At 36.8% G+C, this 22,550-nt stretch overlaps 1 protein-coding gene across 1 annotated transcript in view; it reads right to left on the bottom strand.

The window, feature by feature from the left end:
- LOC309630376 (uncharacterized protein) overlaps positions 1-22,550 on the bottom strand; it is a gene marked incomplete at its 5' end in the record, with an annotated part of 1,321,579 nt that overhangs the window by 523,469 nt on the left and 775,560 nt on the right. The gene's annotated exons all lie outside the window — the stretch shown is intronic.

Below are 22,550 nucleotides of genomic sequence, written 5' to 3'. Positions count from 1 at the left end.
AAACCCAAAACAATTAAGAAAATTGGAATAGGAACATACATATCGATAATTACCTTAAATGTAAATGGATTAAATGCTCCAACCAAAAGACACAGACTGGCTAAATGGATACAAAAACAAGACCCTTATATATGCTGTCTATAAGAGACCCACTTCAGACCCAGGGACACACACAGACTGAAAATGAGGGGATGTAAAAAGATATTCCATGCAAATGGAAATCAAAAGAAAGCTGCAGTAGCAATTCTTATATCAGACAAAATAGACTTTAAAATAAAGACTATTACAAGAGACAAAGAACGACACTACATAATGATCAAGGGATCAATCCAAGAAGAAGATATAACAATTGTAAATATTTATACACCCAACATAGGAGCATCTCAATACATAAGGCAAATCATAACAGCCATAAAAGGGGAAATTGACAGTAACACAATCACAGTACGGGACTTTAACACCCCACTTTCACCAGTGGACAGATCATCCAAAATGAAAATAAATAAGGAAACACAAGCTTTAAATGACACATTAAACAACATGGACTTAATTGATATGTATAGGACATTCCTTACAAAAACAACAATACACTTTCTTCTCAAGTGCTCATGGAACATTCTCCAGGATAGATCATACCTTGGGTCACAAATCAAGCCTTGGTACATTTAAGAAAACTGAAATTGTGTCAAGTATCTTTTCCAACCACAATGCCATGAGACTAGATATCATTTACAGGAAAAAATCTGTAAAAAATACAAACACATGGAGGCTAAACAATAAACTACTTAATAACCAAGAGATCACTAAAGAAATCAAACAGGAAGTCAAAAAATACCTAGAAACAAATGACAATGAAAACACCACGACCCAAAACCTATGGGATGCAGCAAAAGCAGTTCTAAGAGGGAAGTTTATAGCAATACAAGCCTACCTCAAGAAACAAGAAACATCTCAAATAAAAAACCTAACTTAACACCTAAAGCAATTAAAGAAAGAAGAACAAAAACAACCCAAAGTTAGCATAAGGAAGGAAATCATAAAGATCAGATCAGAAATAAATGAAAAAGAAATGAAGGAAATGATAGCAGAGATCAATAAAACTAAAAAGCTGGTTCTTTGAGAAGATAAACAAAATTGATAAACCATTAGCCAGACTCCTCAAGAAAAAAAGGGAGAAGACTCAAATCAACAGAATTAGAACTGAAAAAGGAGAAGTAACAACTGACACTGCAGAAATACAAAGGATCATGAGAGATTACTACAAGCAACTATATGCCAATGAAATGGACAACCTGGAAGAAATGGACAAATTCTTAGAAATGCACAACCTGCCGAGACTGAACCAGGAAGAAACAGAAAATATGAACAGACCAATCACAAGCACTGAAATGGAAACTGTGATTAAAAATCTTCCAACAAACAAAAGCCCAGGACCAGATGGCTTCACAGGCGAATTCTATCAAACATTTAGAGAAGAGCTAACACCTATCCTTCTCAAACTCTTCCAAAATACAGCAGAGGGAGGAACACTCCCAAACTCATTCTACGAGGCCACCAACACCCTGATACCAAAGCCAGACAAAGATGTCCCCAAAAAAGAAAACAACAGACCAACATCACTGATGAACATAGATACAAAAATCCTCAACAAAATACTAGCTAACAGAATCCAACAGCACATTAAAAGGATCATACACCATGATCAAGTGGGGTTTATCCCAGGAATGCAAGGATTCTTCAATATATGCAAATCAATCAATGTGATACACCATATTAACAAACTGAAGGATAAAAACCATATGATCATCTCAATAGATGCAGAAAAAGCTTTTGACAAAATTCAACTCCCATTTATGATAAAAACCCTCCAGAAAGTAGGCATAGAGGCAACTTACTTCAACATAATAAAGGCCATATATGACAAACCCACAGCCAACATTGTCCTCAATGGTGAAAAACTGAAACCATGTCCACTAAGATCAGGAACAAGGCAAGGTGGCCCACTCTCACCACTATTATTCAACATTGTTTTGGAAGTTTTAGCCACAGCAATCAGAGAAGAAAAATAAATGAAAGGAATCCAAATCGGAAAAGGAGAAGCAAAGCTGTCACTGTTTGCAGATGACATGATACTATACATAGAGAATCCTAAAGATGCTACCAGAAAACTACTAGAGCTAATCAATGAATTTGGTAAAGTAGCAGGACACAAAATTAATGCACAGAAATCTCTTGCATTCCTATAAACTAATGAGGAAAAATCTGAAAGAGAAATTAAGGAAACACTCCCATTTACCACTGCAACAAAAACAATAAAATACCTGGGAATAAACCTACTTAAGGAGACAAAAGACCTGTATGCAGAAAACTATAAGACACTGATGAAAGAAATTAAAGATGATACCAACAGATGGAGAGCTATACCATGTTCATGCATTGGAAGTAGCAACATTGTGAAAATGACTATACTAGCCAAAGCAACCTACAGATTCAATGCAATCCCTATCAAACTATCACTGGCATTTTTCACAGAACTACAACAAAAAATTTCACAATTTGTATGGAAACAGAAACGACCCCAAATAGCCAAAGCAATCTTGAGAAAGTAAAACGTAGCTGCAGGAATCAGGGTCCGTGACTTCAGATTATACTACAAAGCTACAGTAATCAAGACAGTGTGGTACTGGCACAAAAACAGAAATATAGATCAATGGAACAGGATAGAATGCACAGAGATAAACCCACGCACATATGGTCACCTTATTTTTGATAAAGGAGGCAACAATACACAATGGAGAAAAGACAGCCTCTTCAATAAGTGGTGCTGGGAAAACTGGGCAGCTACATGTAAAAGAATGAAATTAGAACACTCCCTAACACCATACACAAAAATAAACTCAAAATGGATTAAAGACCTAAATGTAAGGCCAAACAGTATCAAACTCTTAGAGGAAAACACAGGCAGAACACTCTATGACATAAATCACAGCAAGATCCTTTTTGACCCACCTCCTAGGGCAATGGAAATAAAAACAAAAATAAACAAATGGGACCTAATGAAACTTAAAAGCTTTTGCATAGCAAAGGAAGCCATAAACAAGATGAAAAGACAACCCTCAGAATGGGAGAAAATATTTGCAAATGAAGCAACTGACAAAGGATTAATCTCCAAAATTTACAAGCAGCTCATGCAGCTCAATATCAAAAAACCAAACAACCCAATCCAAAAATGGGCAGAAGATCTAATTAGACATTTCTCCAAAGAAGATATACAGATTGCCAACAAACACATGAAAGAATGTTCAACATCATTAATCATTAGAGAAATGCAAATCAAAACTACAATGAGATATCATCTCACACCGGTCAGAATGGCCATCATCAAAAAATCTACAAACAATAAATGCTGGAGAGGGTGTGGAGAAAACGGAACCCTCTTGCACTGTTGGTGGGAATGTAAACTGATACAGCCACTATGGAGAACAGTATGGAGGTTCCTTAACAAACTAATAATAGAACTACCATACGATACGACACAGCAATCCCACTACTGGGCATATACCCTGAGTAAACCATAATTCAAACAGAGTCATGTACCAAAATGTTCATTGCAGCTCTATTTACAATAGCCAGGACATGGAAGCAACCTAAGTGTCCATCGACAGATGAATGGATAAAGAAGATGTGGCACATATATACAATGGAATATTACTCAGCCATAAAAAGAAACCAAATTATTTGTAGTGAGGTGGATGGACCTAGAGTCTGTCATACAGAGTGAAGTAAGTCAGAAAGAGAAAAACAAATACTGTATGCTAACACAATATATGGAATCTAAAAAAAAAAAAAGGTCATGAATAACTTAGGGGCAGGACGGGAATAAAGACGCAGACCTACTAGACAATGGACTTGAGGACACGGGGAGGGGGAAGGGTAAGCTGAGACAAAGTGAGAGAGTGGCATGGACATATATACACTACCAAATGTAAAACCGATAGCTAGTGGGAAGCAGCCACATAGCACAGGGAGATCAGCTCGGTGCTTTGTGACCACCTAGAGGGGTGGGATAACGAGGGTGGGAGGGAGGGAGACACAAGAGGGAAGAGATACGGGGATATATGTATATGTATAGCTGATTCACTTTGTTATAAACCAGAAACTAACACACCATTGTAACCAATTATACTCCAATAAAGATGTTAAAAAAAGAAAAATACAACATAGACCTAAATGTAAAATGCAACACTATATTTCATAATGAAATGCATGTGGGGTAGGCGTGTAGACTATTACTCTACCTCTCTTTTTGATCACTTTTCCTTAGCTCCCTTTTCTTTCTGTCCTCTTTTTAAAATGCATAATAGGTAATTTTGAAACCTCTTGTGGTGTGTCAAACACTAAGGGAGCACCTGGTATGTGACCGACTGTCACTATTCTATGAAATGGAGAAAGAGCAGTGAACAAAACAGTGTCTTCTGTCATGAATCCCTTCTCAAGGAAGTAGACAATACATATGTGAATTAATGTGAAATATAATATCATACATATTAGTGAAAAAGACATGGAGCAGATGGGGGATAAAATGATACTGGATGCTCTTTTAAATCAAGGAAACTATAATGAGATGATTTGGGGTGGAGGCATGCATGAAATAAAGAAGAAACTCATGCAAATAAAAAGACATGAGAATTCCAGGCAGGAGGAGTAGCAGAGACAAAGGCCCTGAGGAGGCACAGGGTTGATTTGCTTAGAAAAGGCAAAAAGACCAGTATGGCTCAAGAGGCATTAAAACAAGGAGAGGGAGAAAAGGAGAGGTGGAACATGGTATCCGATACAGCCAGGAGATGGCTCACGCAGATCTTTTTGAATTCTGGCAATGACTTTGTGAGTTATTTTAAATTTGAGAACATACTGGATATATTAAATCAGGTGAGTATTTGATTTCATGGCCTTATACAAAAATTAACAGGTTTTCTCTTTCAGAGCACTTTAGCTTTACAGAAAAATAGACTGGAATGTATAGAGTTCCCACGTGCCCCCTCACCCCACCCCTTATTACTACCTTGCATTAGTGTGGTACATTTTTTATAACTGATGAGTCAATACTGATACATTATTATTAAGTCCATAGTTTACATTAGGAATCATTCTTTGTGTTGTATGTTCTATGGACTTCGACAGATGTATAAAGACATATATCCACCATTATAATATCACACAAAATAGTTTCACTGCCCTAAAAATCTCCTGTGCTCCACCTTTTCAACCCTGAAGCCCTGGCAACCACTGATCATTTACCATCTCCAGAATTTTGCCTTTTCCAGATTGACATATGTTGGTATTATATAGTATGTAGCCTTTTTAGATTGGCTTCTTTCACCTCTTTCACCTTAAATACTATGCATTTAAGGTTCCTCCATGTCTTTTTGTTTCTTGACAGCTCATTTCTCTTTATCACTGAATAATATTCCATTGTATGAGTGTATTACAATTTGTTCATCATCTACTACAGGACATTCTAGCTGCTTCTAAGCTTTGGCAACTATGAGTAAAACTGCTATTAATATCTGTGTGCAGGTTCTTGTGTGGCCACAAGTTTTCAACTCATTTGAGTAAATATTAGGGAATGCAATTGCTAGAACATGTGATAAAATTTATGTTTACGTTTTTAAGAAATAGCCGAACTATCTCCCAAGTGGCTATACCAAAATCATCTCATTAGAGTTTCTTTGATTTAAGAGTGTCCAGTATTATTTTATGCCCCATATGCTTCATGTTTTTTTCAACACTCATCTGTACAATATTACATCCCATATTAATTTGTGTATCTATTGTCTCTTTCCCTGGGAAGGGATTCATGAAAGAAGACAGTTTTGTTCACTGCTCTATCTCCACTTCATATATTAGTGCCAGTGAGTCACAGAGCAGGTACTCCCTAAATAGTTATAGAATGAGTGATTGAAAGACTTGCAGGGAATCATTTTTAAATATTTTGAAAACTTGTATAAATATACAGAAGTTAAAAGTACAACGAATCTCCATTTACCCATTCCAGGCTTGAAGAATTGTCAACATTTTGAAGAGTCATTGAATATGGCACATCTATTATTTTAATGACAGTTCATTTTATCAACTTCTTTTAATGTGAGCAAATGGTCTGTAGAACAGACAGAAAATATCATGTGGCAAAAAGGCCTACACTGCATTAATATAACAAATCTATATAAACAAAATAATGAGTTATTATAAAGCACCATATGTAAGTATACTAAAGCATTCTTACATACTCCCATGTCAACAACAAATAAAACAGCAGATTAAACACAGTTCAAAAAATTTCTCCTGACTTGCTGTTCTTCATTGTACACATTTATTTATTCTACTTCCTTTGGGCAGTACTTTTATCTTCATCCTTTTCAATTTCTCATATCTCTGTGGCGTTCTGTTCAAAGGCCTCCTGGAACCTGCATCTTTGGGACTATTTCTGCCTAAACAGTTTGACCTTTAGTTCCCAGCTTTTTTAGTTTATCTTACCAGCTAAGCTTGTGCCTCACTGCTGAGTTATGAAACCCTTTCATAATCGGTCTAGAGACTATCAATTTTCTACACTCATGCCCTCTCACGTTTTAAAACATTTTCGCAGCTTTAAAATATAATGCACAGAAAGAATATATAAATGGTACTCTTTTTGTACCTGTGTGGTCATGGAAGTGTTTCAAGAAAGAACTTACCGACTACAGTGCCTTTTATTTGTTTACAAAATTATGTTGAAATAATGACTGAATATCTTAGTCAGACATCCTTACCCATTCTTTCTGAATGATGTTCAACTCAGAGACCCTAGTAATTGCTTTAGTCAACAAATATTTATTTAATTTCCATTTGTGCCAAGCATTATTCTAAGTAACAGAGATACAATGGTACAAAAGGCAAATAAGGTCCTTGTCTCATATTATAGCAGACTACTGTATAATTTCACCAAAGTTAAGTAATGAGCCTCAACAGCTTGTCCTCTTACCTAAAAGACTAGCCACATATTTCTTAAGATATTTTGTTTGGCCATTCAATTGTGTATGAATGAAGGAAAGGGCAAGTTCTTTCTTCTTTACATATCAAATTGCTATCATTTATTGCAGGCCATAAAGGAGTATTGTTAGGAAATCCACATCAGACTATTTTCTTTAGTCTAAAACAGTCAATTAGATTGGTATTCAAGAACTCAGGTTTGAGTTGGAAAAAAAAGAAAAAAAGAAAAAACAACTAAGCACCATAGATTTTTCTAGTCATTGCAATAATGCAAGAAAAAGAAACAAAAGCTATACAGACTAGAAAGGAAAGCAGAATGTTTTTATTTGCATATGGTAAGACTGTGCTGATAGACCATCCTAAGGAATTTATAAAGAGTTACTGGAACTAATATGTGAATTTAAAGAGGTTCAAAATTATGAAGTATACACAAAATAATTATATTTCTATAGATTAATCAAAAACTGTTGAATATTAAAATTTAAAATGCCAAAAACATGGAATAATTACAAGCAGATTTAATCAGCTAACCATAGGTGAAAGATCTGTAAAAAAAAAAAAAAGAAAAAAAACTGCAAAATATTGCTAGAAGAAAGAAATTTTAAAGCCTATATTAAATGGAGAAATACCCCATGTTCATGAATTGGAAGACTAAATGTTGTTAAGGTATCAAGTCTCCCAAGGCTGACCCATATATTCGGTGCAATGTGGAGCATAATTCCAACAGGGATTTTTTTGAGGGGAGGAAGTGTAAATTGACGATCTGATTCTAAAGTGCATATAGAAATGCAAAGAACAAGAATAGCCAAAACAACTCTTAAAAGAAGAATAGAGTTGGAAAACCTTTACCACCTGATTTGAACTCATTATAAAAGTACAATAATCAAGCCAGTGTAGTATTGGTGATAAAGACAGACATATATATCAATGGAACAAAATAGAGCATCCAGAATTAGATCCACATGTATATGGTCAGTTGTTTTTTGACACGGGTGCCAAGGCAACTCCATGGTAAAGGACAGTCTTTTCCATGTTTCAAAGGTGCTGAACAACTGTTAATCCATATGCAAAAAAGAGACCTCAATCCTTATCTTGAAATTAAACACAGATATTATCCCAAAATGGATCACAGACCTAAATAAAAAGCTAAAACTGTAGAACTTCTAGGACAGTGGTTCTCAACAGGGGCCAATTTTGCCCCTGCCCCCTGATAGATATTTGACAATGTCTAGAGAAAATCCAACTTAGAATATCTGGCCCAAAATGTCAGTGAGGCTGAGGTTGAGAATCTCTGTTCTGGAAAGAAAAATAATAGAAGAAAATATTTGAGATCTTAGGCATAGGAAATGATTTCTTAAATGTCACACATAGAAGATGAATCATTACACAAAAAATAATGAATAGGAGTTCATCAAAATCAAACAATTCTGGTCTTTAAAAGACACTGCTGGGGGGAGGAGAGAAGATGGCGGAAGAGTAAGACACAGAGATCACCTTCCTTCCCACAGATACAGTAGAAATACATCTACACGTGGAACTGCTCCTACAGAACACCCACTGAACGCTGGCAGAAAACGTCAGACCTCCCAAAAGGCAAGAAACTCCCCCCGTACTTGGGTAGGGCAAAAGAAAAAAGAAATAACAGAGACAAAAGAATAGGGACGGCACCTGCACCAGTGGGAGGGAGCTGTGAAGGAGGAAAGATTTCCACGCACTAGGAAGCCCCTTCGCGGGCAGAGACTGCGGGTGGCAGAGGGGGGACGCTTTGGAGCCACGGAGGAGAGCGCAGCCACAGGGGTGCAGAGGGCAAAGCGGAGAGATTCCTGCACGGAGGATCAGTGCCAACCAGCACTCACCAGCCCGAGAGGCTTGTCTGCTCACCCGCCGGGGCGGGCGGGGCTGGGAGCTGAGGCTCGGCCTTCGGTCGGTCGGATCGCAGGGAGAGGACTGGGGTTGGTGGCCTGAACACAGCCTGAAGGGGTTAGGGCACCACAGCTAGCCGGGAGGGAGTCCAGGAAAAAGTCTGCAGCTGCCAAAGAGGCAAGAGACTTTTTCTTCCCTCTTTGTTTCCTGGTGCGCAAGGAGAGGGGATTCAGAGCGCCGCCTAAACGAACTTCAGAGACGGGCGCGAGCCGCGGCTATCAGCGCGAACCCCACAGCAACAGGGGCGCAGAGGAAAAAGGGGAGAGATTCCCGCACAGAGGATCGGCGCCGAGCAGCACTCACCAGCCTGAGAGGCTTGTCTGCTCAGCCGCCGGGGCGGGCAGGGCTGGGAGCTGAGGCTAGGGCTTCGGTCGAATCCCAGGGAGAGGACTGGGGTTGGCGGCGTGAACACAGCCTGAAGGGGTTGGCGCACCACAGCTGGCTGGGAGGGAGACCGGGAAAAAGTCTGCAGCTGCAGAAGAGGCAAGAGACTTTTTCTTGCCTCTTTGTTTCGCGGCGCGCAAGGAGAGGGGATTCAGAGCGCTGCCTAAACGAACTCCAGAGACTGGCGTGAGCCACGGCCATCAGCGCGGACCCCAGAGACGGGCGTGAGACGCTGGGGCTGCTGCCGCCGCCTCCAAAAATCCTGTGTGCGAGCACAGGTCACTCTCCACACCGCCCCTCCCGGGAGCCTGTGCAGCCCGCCACTGCCAGGGTCCCGTGATCCAGGGACAACTTCCCCGGGAGAACGCACTGCGTGCCTCAGGCTGGTGCAACGTCACGCCGGCCTCTGACGCCGCAGGCTCGCCCCGCCTCCTCTGTACCCCTCCCTCCCCGCGGCCTGGGTGAGCCAGAGCCCCCAAAGCAGCTGCTCCTTTAACCCTGTCCTGTCTGGGCAGGGAACACACACCCTCAGGCGACCTACATGCAGAGGTGGGTCCAAATCCAAAGCTGAACCCCAGGAGCTGTGCGAACAGAGAAGAGAAGGGGAAATCTCTCCCAGCAGCCTCAGAAGCAGCGGATTAAAACTCCACAAACAACTTGATGTGATGCATCTGTTGAATACCTGAATAGACAACGAATCATCCCAAATTCAGGAGGTGGACTTTGGGAGCAGGATATATTAATTTTTCCCCTGTTCCTTTTTTTGTGAGTGTATATGTATATACTTCTGGGTGAGATTTTGTCTGTATAGCTTTGCTTTATAATAGCTTTATTTTACTTCACTATATTATAGCCTCTTTCTTTCTTTCTATTTTTTCTCCCTTTTACTCTGAGCCGTGTGGACGAAAGGCTGTTGGTGCTCCAGCCAGGCATCAGGGCCGTACCTCTGAGATGGGAGAGCCAACTTCAGGACACTGGTCCACAAGAGACCTCCCAGCTCCACGTAATATCAAACGGCAAAAATCTCTCAGAGATCTCCATCTCAACATCAAGACCCAGCATCACTCAATGAACAGCAAGCTACAGTGCTGAACACCCTATGCCAAACAACTAGCAAGACAGGAACACAGCCCCATCCATTAGCAGAGAGGCTGCCTAAAATCATAAGGCCACAGACACCCCAAAATACACCACCAGACGTGGACGTGCCCACCAGAAAGACAAGATCCAGCCTCATCCACCAGAACTCAGGCACTAGTTCCCTCCACCAGGAAGCCTACACAACCCACTGAACCAACCTTAGCCACTGGGGACAGATACCAAAAACAACGGGAACTACAAACCTGCAGCCTGTGAAAAGGAGACCCCAAACACAGTAAGATAAGCAATATGAGACGACAGAAAAACACACAGCAGATGAAGGAGCAGGGTCAAAGCACACCAGACTTAACAAATGAAGAGGAAATAGGTAGTCTACCTGAAAAAGAATTCAGAATAATGATAGTAAGGATGATCCAAAATCTGGGAGATAGAATAGACAAAATGCAAGAAACATTTAACAAGGACGTAGAAGAACTAAAGAGGAACCAAGCAACGATGAAAAACACAATAAATGAAATTAAAAATACTCTAGATGGGATCAATAGCAGAATAACTGAGGCAGAAGAAAGGATAAGTGACCTGGAAGATAAAATGGTGGAAATAACTACTTCAGAGCAGGATAAAGAAAAAAGAATGAAAAGAACTGAGGACAGTCTCAGAGACCTCTGGGACAACATTAAATGCACCAACATTCAAATTATAGGGGTCCCAGAAGAAGAAGAGAAAAAGAAAGGGACTGAGAAAATATTTGAAGAGATTATACTTGAAAACTTCCCTAATATGGGAAAGGAAATAGTTAATCAAGTCCTGGAAGCACAGAGAGTCCTATACAGGATAAACCCAAGGAGAAACACGCCAAGACACATATTAATCAAACTGTCAAAAATTAAATATAAGGAAAACATATTAAAGGCAGCAAGGGAAAAACAACAAATAACACACAAGGGAATCCCCATAAGGTTAACATCTGATCTTTCAGCAGAAACGCTGCAAGCCAGAAGGGAGTGGCAGGATATACTTAAAGTGATGAAGGAGAAGAACCTACAACCAAGATTACTCTACCCAGCAAGGATCTCATTCAGATGTGATGGAGAAATTAAAACCTTTACAGACAAGCAAAAGCTGAGAGAGTTCAGCACCACCAAACCAGCTTTACAACAAATGCTAAAGGAACTTCTCTAGGCAAGAAACACAAGAGAAGGAAAACACCTACAATAACAAACCCAAAACATTTAAGAAAATGGGAATAGAAACATACATATTGATAATTACCTTAAATGTAAATGGATTAAATGCTCCCACCAAAAGACACAGACTGGCTGAATGGATACAAAAACAAGACCCATACATATGCTGTCTACAAGAGACCCACTTCAGACCTAGAGACACATACAGACTGAAAGTGAGGGGATGGAAAAAGATATTCCATGCAAATGGAAATCAAAAGAAAGCTGGAGTAGCAATTCTCATATCAGACAAAATAGACTTTAAAATAAAGACTATTACAAGAGACAAAGAAGGACACTATATAATGATCAAGGGATCGATCCAAGAGGAAGGTATAACAATTGTAAATATTTATGCACCCAACATAGGAGCACCTCAATACATAAGGCAAATACTAACAGCCATAAAAGGGGAAATCGACAGCAACACAATCATAGTAGGGGACTTTAACACCCCACTTTCACCAATGGACAGATAATCCAAAATGAAAATAAATAAGGAAACACAAGCTTTAAATGATACATTAAACAAGATGGACTTAATTGATATTTAGAGGACATTCCACCCAAAAACAACAGAATACACATTTTTCTCAAGTGCTCATGGAACATTCTCCAGGATAGATCATATCTTGGGTCACAAATCAAGCCTTGGTAAATTTAAGAAAATTGAAATCGTATCAAGTATCTTTTCTGACCACAACGCTATGAGACTAGATATCAATTACAGGAAAAGATCTGTAAAAAATACAACACATGGAGGCTACACAATACACTACTTAATAACGAAGTGATCACTGAAGAAATCAAAGGGGAAATCAAAAAATACCTAGAAACAAATGACAATGGAGATACAATGACCCAAAACCTATGGGACGCAGCAAAAGCAGTGCTAAGAGGGAAGTTTATAGCAATACAAGCCTACCTCAAGAAACAGGAAACATCTCAAATAAAAAACCTAACCTTGCACCTAAAGCAATTAGAGAAAGAAGAACAAAAAAAACCCAAAGCCAGAAGAAGGAAAGAAATCATAAAGATTAGGTCAGAAATAAATGAAAAAGAAATGAAGGAAACAATAGCAAAAATCAATGAAACTAAAAGCTGGTTCTTTGAGAAGATAAACAAAATTGATAAACCATTAGCCAGACTCATCAAGAGAAAAAGGGAGAAGACTCAAATCAATAGAATTAGAAATGAACAAGGAGAAGTATCCACTGACACTGCAGAAATACAAAAGATCATGAGAGATTACTACAAGCAACTCTATGCCAATAAAATGGACAACCTGGAAGAAATGGACAGATTCTTAGAAATGCACAAACTGCCGAGATTGAACCAGGAAGAAATAGAAAATATGAACAGACCAATCACAAGCACTGAAATGGAAACTGTGATTAAAAATCTTCCAACAAACAAAAGCCCAGGACCAGATGGCTTCACAAGCGAATTCTATCAAACATTTAGAGAAGAGCTAACACCTATCCTTCTCAAACTCTTCCAAAATACAGCAGAGGGAGGAACACTCCCAAACTCATTCTACGAGGCCACCATCACCCTGATACCAAAACCAGACAAAGATGTCACAAATAAAGGAAACTACAGGCCAATATCACTGATGAACATAGATGCAAAAATCCTCAACAAAATACTAGCAAACAGAATCCAACAGCACATTAAAAGGATCATACACCATGATCAAGTGGGGTTTATCCCAGGAATGCAAGGATTCTTCAACATACGCAAATCAATCAATGTGATACACCATATTAACAAATTGAAGGAGAAAAACCATATGATCATCTCAATAGATGCAGAGAAAGCTTTCGACAAAATTCAACACCCATTTATGATAAAAGCCCTGCAGAAAGTAGGCATAGAGGGAACTTTCCTCAACATAATAAAGGCCATATATGACAAACCCACAGCCAACATTGTCCTCAATGGTGAAAAACTGAAACCATGTCCACTAAGATCAGGAACAAGACAAGGTGGCCCACTCTCACCACTATTATTCAACATAGTTTTGGAAGTGTTAGCCACAGCAATCAGAGAAGACAAAGAAATAAAAGGAATCCAAATCGGAAAAGAAGAAGTAAAGCTGTCACTATTTGCAGATGACATGATACTATACATAGAGAATCCTAAAGATGCTACCAGAAAACTCCTAGAGCTAATCAATGAATTTGGTAAAGTAGCAGGATACAAAATTAATGCACAGAAATCTCTTGCATTTCTATACACTAATGACGAAAAATCTGAAAGTGAAATTAAGAAAACACTCCCGTTTACCACTGCAACAAAAAGAATAAAATATCTAGGAATAAACCTACCTAAGGAGACAAAAGACCTGTATGCAGAAAATTATAAGACACTGATGAAAGAAATTAAAGATGATACAAATAGATGGAGAGATATACCATGTTCCTGGATTGGAAGAATCAACATTGTGAAAATGACTCTACTACCCAAAGCAATCTACAGATTCAATGCAATCCCTCTCAAACTACCACTGGCATTTTTCACAGAACTAGAACAAAAAATTTCACAATTTGTATGGAAACACAAAAGACCCCGAATAGCCAAAGCAATCTTGAGAACGAAAAATGGAGCTGGGGGAATCAGGCTCCCTGACTTCAGACTATATTACAAAGCTTCAGTAATCAAGACAGTTTGGTACTGGCACAAAAACAGAAATATAGATCAATGGAACAGGATAGAAAGCCCAGAGATAAACCCACACACATATGGTCACCTTATCTTTGATAAAGGAGGCAAGCATATACAGTGGAGAAAAGACAGCCTCTTCAATAAGTGGTGCTGGGGAAATTGGACAGGTACATGTAAAAGTATGAAATTAGAACACTCCCTGACACCATGCACAAAAATAAACTCAAAATGGATTAAAGACCTAAGTGTAAGGGCAGACACTATCAAACTCTTAGAGGAAAACATAGGCAGAACACTCTATGACATACATCACAGCAAGATTCTTTTTGACCCAGCTCCCAGAGAAATGGAAATAAGAACACAAATAAACAAATGGGACCTAATGAAACTTAAAAGCTTTTGCACAGCAAAGGAAACCATAAACAAAACCATCAGAATGGGAGAAAATATTTGCAAATGAAGCAACTGACAAAGGATTAATCTCCAAGATTTACAAGCAGCTCATGCAGCTCAATAACAAAAAAACGAACAGCCCAATCCAAAAATGGGCAGAAGACCTAAATAGACATTTCTCCAAAGAAGATATACAGATGGCCTACAGACACATGAAAGAATGCTCAACATCATTAATCATTAGAGAAATGCAAATCAAAACTACAATGAGATATCATCTCACACCGGTCAGAATGGCCATCATCAAAAAATCTAGAAACAATAAATGCTGGAGAGGGTGTGGAGGAAAGGGAACACTCTTGCACTGTTGGTGGGAATGTAAATTGATACAGCCACTATGGAGAACAGTATGGAGGTTCCTTAACAAACTAATAATAGAACTACCATACGACCCAGCAATCCCACTACTGGGCATATACCCTGAGAAAACCATAGGTCAAAAAGAGTCATGTACCAAAATGTTCATTGCAGCTCTATTTACAATAGCCAGGACATGGAAGCAACCTAAATGTCCATCGACAGATGAATGGATAAAGAAGATGTGGCACATATATACAATGGAATATTACTCAGCCATAAAAAGAAATGAAATGGAGGTATTTGTAATGAGGTGGATGGAGTTAGACTCTGTCATACAGAGTGAAGTAAGTCAGAAAGAGAAAAACAAATACAGTATGCTAACACATATATATCGAATCTAAGGAAAAAAAAAAAAAAGGCCATAAAGAACCTAGTGGCAAGACGGGAATAAAGACACAGACCTACTAGAGAATGGACTTGAGGATATGGGGAGGGGGTGGGGTGAGATGTGACAGGGTAAGAGAGTGTCAGGGACATATATACACTACCAAATGTAAAATAGATAGCTAGTGGGAAGCAGCCACATAGCACAGGGAGATCAGCTCCGTGCTTTGTGACCACCTAGAGGGGTGGGATGGGGAGGGTGGGAGGGAGGGAGATGCAAGAGGGAAGAGAAATGGGAACATATTGTATATGTATAACTGATTCACTTTGTTATAAAGCAGAAGCTAACACACCATTGTAAGGCAATTATACTTCAATAAAGATGTTTAAAAAAAAAAAAAAAGATCTGTAACATGAAAAAAAAAATGTTGGATTTTTGATGGATAATTTTCAAATTAATGTTATTTATGTATTTTATACAGAGAGAATGAACTTTTTACAAAAACAAATAAATTTTAAAAAAACAGAAAAAAAAAGACACTGCTAAGAAAATAAAAATACAAGCCAAATAAGATTCACAGAAATCTTCACTCAAATATATCTATAAAAACAGATGTATCCTTCATATATAAATAACTTTTACAAGTCAATGGACACAATATTTGAACAGATATTTCAAAAACAAAACATATGAATGGTCAATAAGCATGTTAAAGTATGACTGATAATATTATCTATTAAAGAAATGTACATTAAAATCATAATGCAGTATCACTAGACACTCATCACAATATCTAAAATTTTAAAAAACTGACCATATGAATTATTGGTGAGGATACGCAGCAACTAGAATACTCACACTTTGCTGGTGGGATATAAAATAATGCAGCCACTTTGTGAAACAGTATATCAGTTTCTTATATATTTAAGCAAACTTATTTTTACCATAAGACACCTAGTTATTTACACAAGGGAATTAAAAACATATGCCCACACAAAGACTTTACAAAAACATGAGTAACTCAAAACTAGAAACAACCAAACTGCCTATCAATAGGAGAATGGATAAATAGTTCTGGTATCATCCACACAATGATACTACTCAGCAATTAAGGAAAAAAACTACTGATCCATATATCAGCATGGATGAATGTCAAAAATCTGTACCGAGTAAATACGGACTCTCAAAAGAATGCATAGTATATGAAAGTGTTGATATAAAGTCCTAGAAAAAAAACAAAATTTTAATAAAAGAAGGCAGGTCAGAACTTGCCTCATGCCAGGTTTTGAAGGAGGTTACTGTTTGTAAGAAAGAACTTTTTGGGATGATGGACATGTATTCACAGTAGAAGCAGGTGTCACATTTACCAAAACTAGTTTTACATTTTAAATGGGTATGTTTTATTGTATGTAAATAAGATCTCAATAAAATTCATTTTAAAACTCCTAGGCACTATAGATCAATCTTAGTTTTACATTAAAAATCACATGTTAATTTACCTACAATTATATTTGTTTATCTCCAATGACCATCTCATGACTTCTTACAGGTTCAGTTTTCCCCAATATGAGTATGATTTCCAAACATTTATATTGGACATAACCTCTTTTTAACTCTAGTCCCACTGTTCTGATTAAACAGTCTAAGAATGAGTATCTTTTTTTTTTTTAATCCTCCATACGATTACACTTTGGACAACATGACTCTTCCCTACCCATAGTTAAGGTGACCTAAACGGACACTGAACCCCTTCTTTAGCAAAATTTGGAAATGAGATCTCAATCTTAGTATAGCTGGTCTAGCTAGAACTGTATTTCCTGGTTTTATTTTTTTTCTGAAATCTAGTAGCATATCTATCCCTCGCCTCCTTTTTTGTTTAAATATCCCCAGTGGCTTTACTTGTAACCAAACAGTCTTAATCTCTCCAGATAAGGTCAATGGTAGTAACCAGGCTACTCACAGAACAATATCCAGGAAATGTTCAGAGAGGTTATGTTATGGCCTATATGAATACAAACCAGCACACTCAAGATGAAGGTCAAATTTATATGTCAAGAGTGATGCTGACAATATAAGGGAAACTTTTCTAGGCATTTAATTAGTTTTTAGCATGAGAAGATTACCAGAATTATTTTGTGTAAGTTTGTAAGTTACTATATTTATAATCAGTATGACAACTATATATTTAATACATTTACATTTTGGCTTATGCATTTGTTCTTTTATATATTTTAAGGTGAATTTGTCCTCTTGACTTAATTGCTTCTGGATACAATAAGAAACCTTTGTGTACAAATAAGTTTGGGAATCAGCTCCTTGATAATGTTCACAATAAAACAGACTTACCCCTTGTGAGACCTTATCTTAGCTGTCTGCTGTTATTCCTCTCCAAAAATATTTGTTTTGTTCCAACTTCAATAGAAAGACCTGTGGTTCTGTGATAGATAGCTGGAGTATATATGCTTCTGATCTTATTTGTTCTCTGTACTATATGCACAGAGAACATGCATATACTAGAACAGGTATAGTACATGCATTACAGTAGTGGTTTTAGGATTTATGGAAAAAATAATTTGAGCTTGGTACAAATTCCCACACCAGGGATCCTAGCAAGTGACAAACATGAAGCATCAAAATAATTTTATAAAGTTATTAATTCATTAATTTAAATCACACCTTGTTCTCAAAATAAATTGACAGCTTAAAAACACAAAATAATGTGTAACAAAATAGAATAAATTATTAGTAGGTGAGAAATGAAAAAAAAATGTAGGAATATAAAGCATAGCCAAATAAGGGACAGATATAAATATGCATATCATAAAATCCTTTACTCTCACTATTGGGGGAATCTACAAACTGGATTCTGATTTCCAGCTGTCAGATAAAAAAGAGATCTTTATCAGATGCATGATTCACAGTGGCTGTGAAATAAATCTCAAATCACATCTTCAAAGGAAGACAATTATTTCCAAATTCCAGAACTAAAAAGCACCTTATTAAAAGAATACTCTAACAAAGAACACTGAAGTGAGTGTAATAGCATCCTTAAACTAGGCCTCTTATTGCCTATTAGGAGGCTCTTTCTAAGGTGTTCCTCATTATCTTTATACCAAAGAGCAATGTACTAACTGCAAGCATACACTCGGAGACAAGTAGAATACACATTCCTCAATCCACATTCTATAGAAACACTGAAAGATGATTAGTAAAAAGATATTAGGTAATGTTGACTTTGAAGAGGTAGTCCCTGATCAGTAAGAACTCAGTCTCCAAGTAATCTAGGTGCTTGTGGAAGCTTATGACTCTTGCTTTAACTGGCCGAATGTGGGGTACATGCTGCTTTTTCCCTGGAAACTTTGTGGGGCAATCAAGAAACAGGTTATCTCCAGTAGAGGTAAGGAAAGAAGTAGGGGAAGGAATCCCTGTGGAGGGTCTGACCCTTTGGGAAGCATATGCCTTCCAACACAAGCCACTTACTTAGGGACTAATGGAGGCCAAATCCCTTTCAAACCTAACAGATAGACCAAACAGAATCTCACAGATTCATTTTAAGTAACTGTAGGGGACTGGTGATAACAATATGACTCTATAACTTGATTTAAGATAATATCACAAATTTGTAATCTTATGAGCACTGAGTCATAAGTATTTATAATTTTATGGCCATGGAGTCCTAAGAAACAATTTTGCTAGGACAAAATTAAGTGTTATCTCTACTTAGAGAAAAGATTTTGATTATTTCATCACACTCATAAAAATTTTATTCTTAATCTATGTTTGCCTTGCAAACAGTTTTCAGATATCATTGGTTGTGTGTTAATTTTAATTGAATTCAAAATCTGTATATAATTGCCCTATATTGCTCACTTCTATTGCTCTCTTATTTTTCTCTTTTGTTAGTTATAAAATATAAATTGATACTCATTTCTAGTAATACATCTAATCACAGCAGGACCAATGAAAGTAGCCTATTAAATATCATCAGTCTTTATTATTGCAAATAATAAATACCATTGGATATATGATACTGCTTCCACAGGAAGCCAATTCTAATATTTTCTGAACTACAGAGCTACTTGAGTTTATAAAACTGAGCCATACATTTCATAATTCATAGTATTACATATAGCCATATGTCCATAATATAGCAGGTCATTTAAAAATCACCTTACCCTTAACCAACAATAGTCTTTATTTATTTAGGCATTACCTTCTAGTCTTTACATTATTCACTTCACAAAAAAAGAGGAGATAATTAAAATTAGGCAGTAAAATTTCTAAGAATAAAATAACATTTTTCTAGACTTGAATGCAAGTAGTATTTTAGACACAATTTAAATATAGAGACCAAGTGATTTAAATAAGGGTTAAGGCTAGATTCTATGGTTTTTAATTCCTAGTCCATTATTTCCTCTATTAAATATTCCTGTGCAATTTGCTTATTCATTCACTGATTCATTCCTTGTCAGTCAATTGTTTTCTCAAGTAACATTTATTGAGTACCTTCTATTTTTTTCCAAAAACTGTTGGGAACTTAATTGATGACCTTTTAGAAATGCCAAATAAGTAAACAGGAAAGCACAATTGCTTCAACAAACACAGAGATTGTTGGGAGCAGTTAGGAGAACACTTGATCTACTTTGGACAGTACCCAGGATGACGGTATTTTCCCTCTGGTACGAAAGATGAAAACCGCATGTGATAGGAAAGGAGCAACTTGAATTTGGGAATAGGGAGAGGCAGGGAGAAGTTGGGATGTTTAGTACCTTGTAGGCAGAGAAATACTGAAACATAAGAAGCTCAGTATGGATGGAGTAGAGATAGACTTAATGAGGAATAATGAGGTATATGTCTGAAAAAAGTAAATAAAGGATAGATCAGTTGTTATTCAACTTTTATGTTCAGGTACATCCTAGAATTTTGAAAGGCTATGCACATTTTTAGATGGTCATCTAAAGCTTTTAATCAAATTGAAAAAGATACAAAGCAAAAATTTTCCAGTGTACATAATAAATGATATTTTAAAACAAAATAGTTACATCACGGTAGTACCTAATGGAATCCAAATACCAGGGTGAGTCATCCATCATCATCTATTTAGAAAATACATGAACAAGCTCTTTTTACAGGAAGTTAGACATCATTCTATTTTTCTCCTTAAAGTTAGTTTTCAATTTTACTTTATTCACAGATTTTCTACTTAATATAATTTTATGCTTCAAAGACTTCTATTGATCATCTACCATATTTTTCTGAAATAAATATGAAATCAATTAAAAATTATTTTAAATTGTTTCTTACTGTGATTATAAGGCTACTACATGAAATACAGTTTTTGGATATATATGTTATAATTATCACACAATTTATGAATATAGTAAGTATTTTACTGGATTTTTTAAAACAACTAATTTTACTAAAATTATTTTCATGTGATAAAGTTTTTCCAATTAATCCATTTTCTATAAATGAATTTTATTGAATGCTAGAATGAGATATAACAACATCAATTCTATTAACCAATTAATAAAATTGGACACAGGGGCATTTTGCATATTCCAATTTATTCAAAAAATATGAGAAAATTAATATTTTGTTAAATTTTAATACAACTTTACCAACACAATAATTGTTGACAAAATACCTTAATCTTATTAGGTGCTTTAAATATAATTTTGTCAACAACTTTGGAGCTGCATATTCAGTTCTTTCAACATACATAATGTCTGACATATGAATTCATTATCAAAAGCAGTCCTCCTATAAATAAATTAGCCAAATCAGATTACTGTCAGAAAAAGCCTAACCTCATTTTTTGATTCAAATATTTTGATCAAATATATTTGATTCAAATATACATTACAAGTTCTTCAGAATATTATAAAAGCCAGTGAGAAAAAAATTATGAAACATTCTTTTAAGGATCTGTTGCAAAAATCAATCAAATCAAGATTAAAACAATATGAAGATACTATTATTAATTCACTTGCCTTTATAAGAAGCCATAATAATATTTATTCTATATACTATTTCTTATTGCTTATCTGTAACAAAGCAATGTAATTTATAGCTAAAATCATGTTATTCACAATGTGAGAAGTTTGACAAAAAGGTACTGTATTTTTTTAATAAAAGTGCGAGTATACTGAAGTCTGTACATAATTTTAAAGAAAAATTAAATAGGAACCGTGTATAATGTTCATAATTAATTTCATTAATGTTATTATTATCATGACTAGTCTTTCCCCATATGCTTAATAAAACAGAAATGTATATACTCTTAAAAGTAACCCATCCAACATCTAATATATAACTTTATTTTTGATAATAGGTATAAGAAAATATTAATCATTTAAGTCTAATATTAATCACTTATTAAGGCTAATAAAATGATGACTAACTAATACTGAAACAAGATTTCATGATATGCTTGATAAAATAGGCTTTTAGCTGACTGTATCAGTGAGGGTTCAATACGGAAATAGAGGCTCTAGAAGGAATATCAGAATAAGGAAATTAGGAATTAAACCTTACATGAATGTGGGAGGAATATGGAAAATGAACGTCTGGAAGACAAGAGTCAGAAGATGAAGATTAGAGAAACTGTCACTAACCAGTCCTCCTGAAGCACTGAAGTGGGCAGCTCCAAGCTTGCTGGAAAATCCAAGAACCTGAGATGTCTGACTGCCTGAGTGATACTGGGAAGGGGCAACTGATGGAGACAACCATAGAAGCTGCCATCTCAGGAAACTGCTGCTTCTGTGCAGTAGCTCCCTGGGCTGCCGGGTCCAGGCACCTCGAGTTGGGCTAGGCTGCTGGTGGTCAGCGGAGCCAGTGGGGGAGATGCAGAGCAGAGGAGAGCAAGGACAAGGTGGGGCGTCTTTCTGTCACCTTGTCAGGCTGACAACTTTCCAAGAGCAATAGTGTCTCCTTCACTTCAGCCTTCACAATTGTGCACAGGTTCCTCTTTTGGCCACTCTTACACTTAAACATATCATGAAGGGATTTCCTGAAAACCTAGTTCCCAGCCTTACAGAAGTGGGTGTTCCACAATTCAGGACATTGACTACTTGTAAAACGCA

This window comes from Balaenoptera borealis, assembly GCF_965194805.1.
Source record: "Balaenoptera borealis genome assembly, chromosome: 1".
NCBI lineage: Eukaryota > Metazoa > Chordata > Mammalia > Artiodactyla > Balaenopteridae > Balaenoptera > Balaenoptera borealis.
Note: the sequence above shows the minus strand (reverse complement) of the source record. Positions and strands in the feature narration are given on the sequence as shown.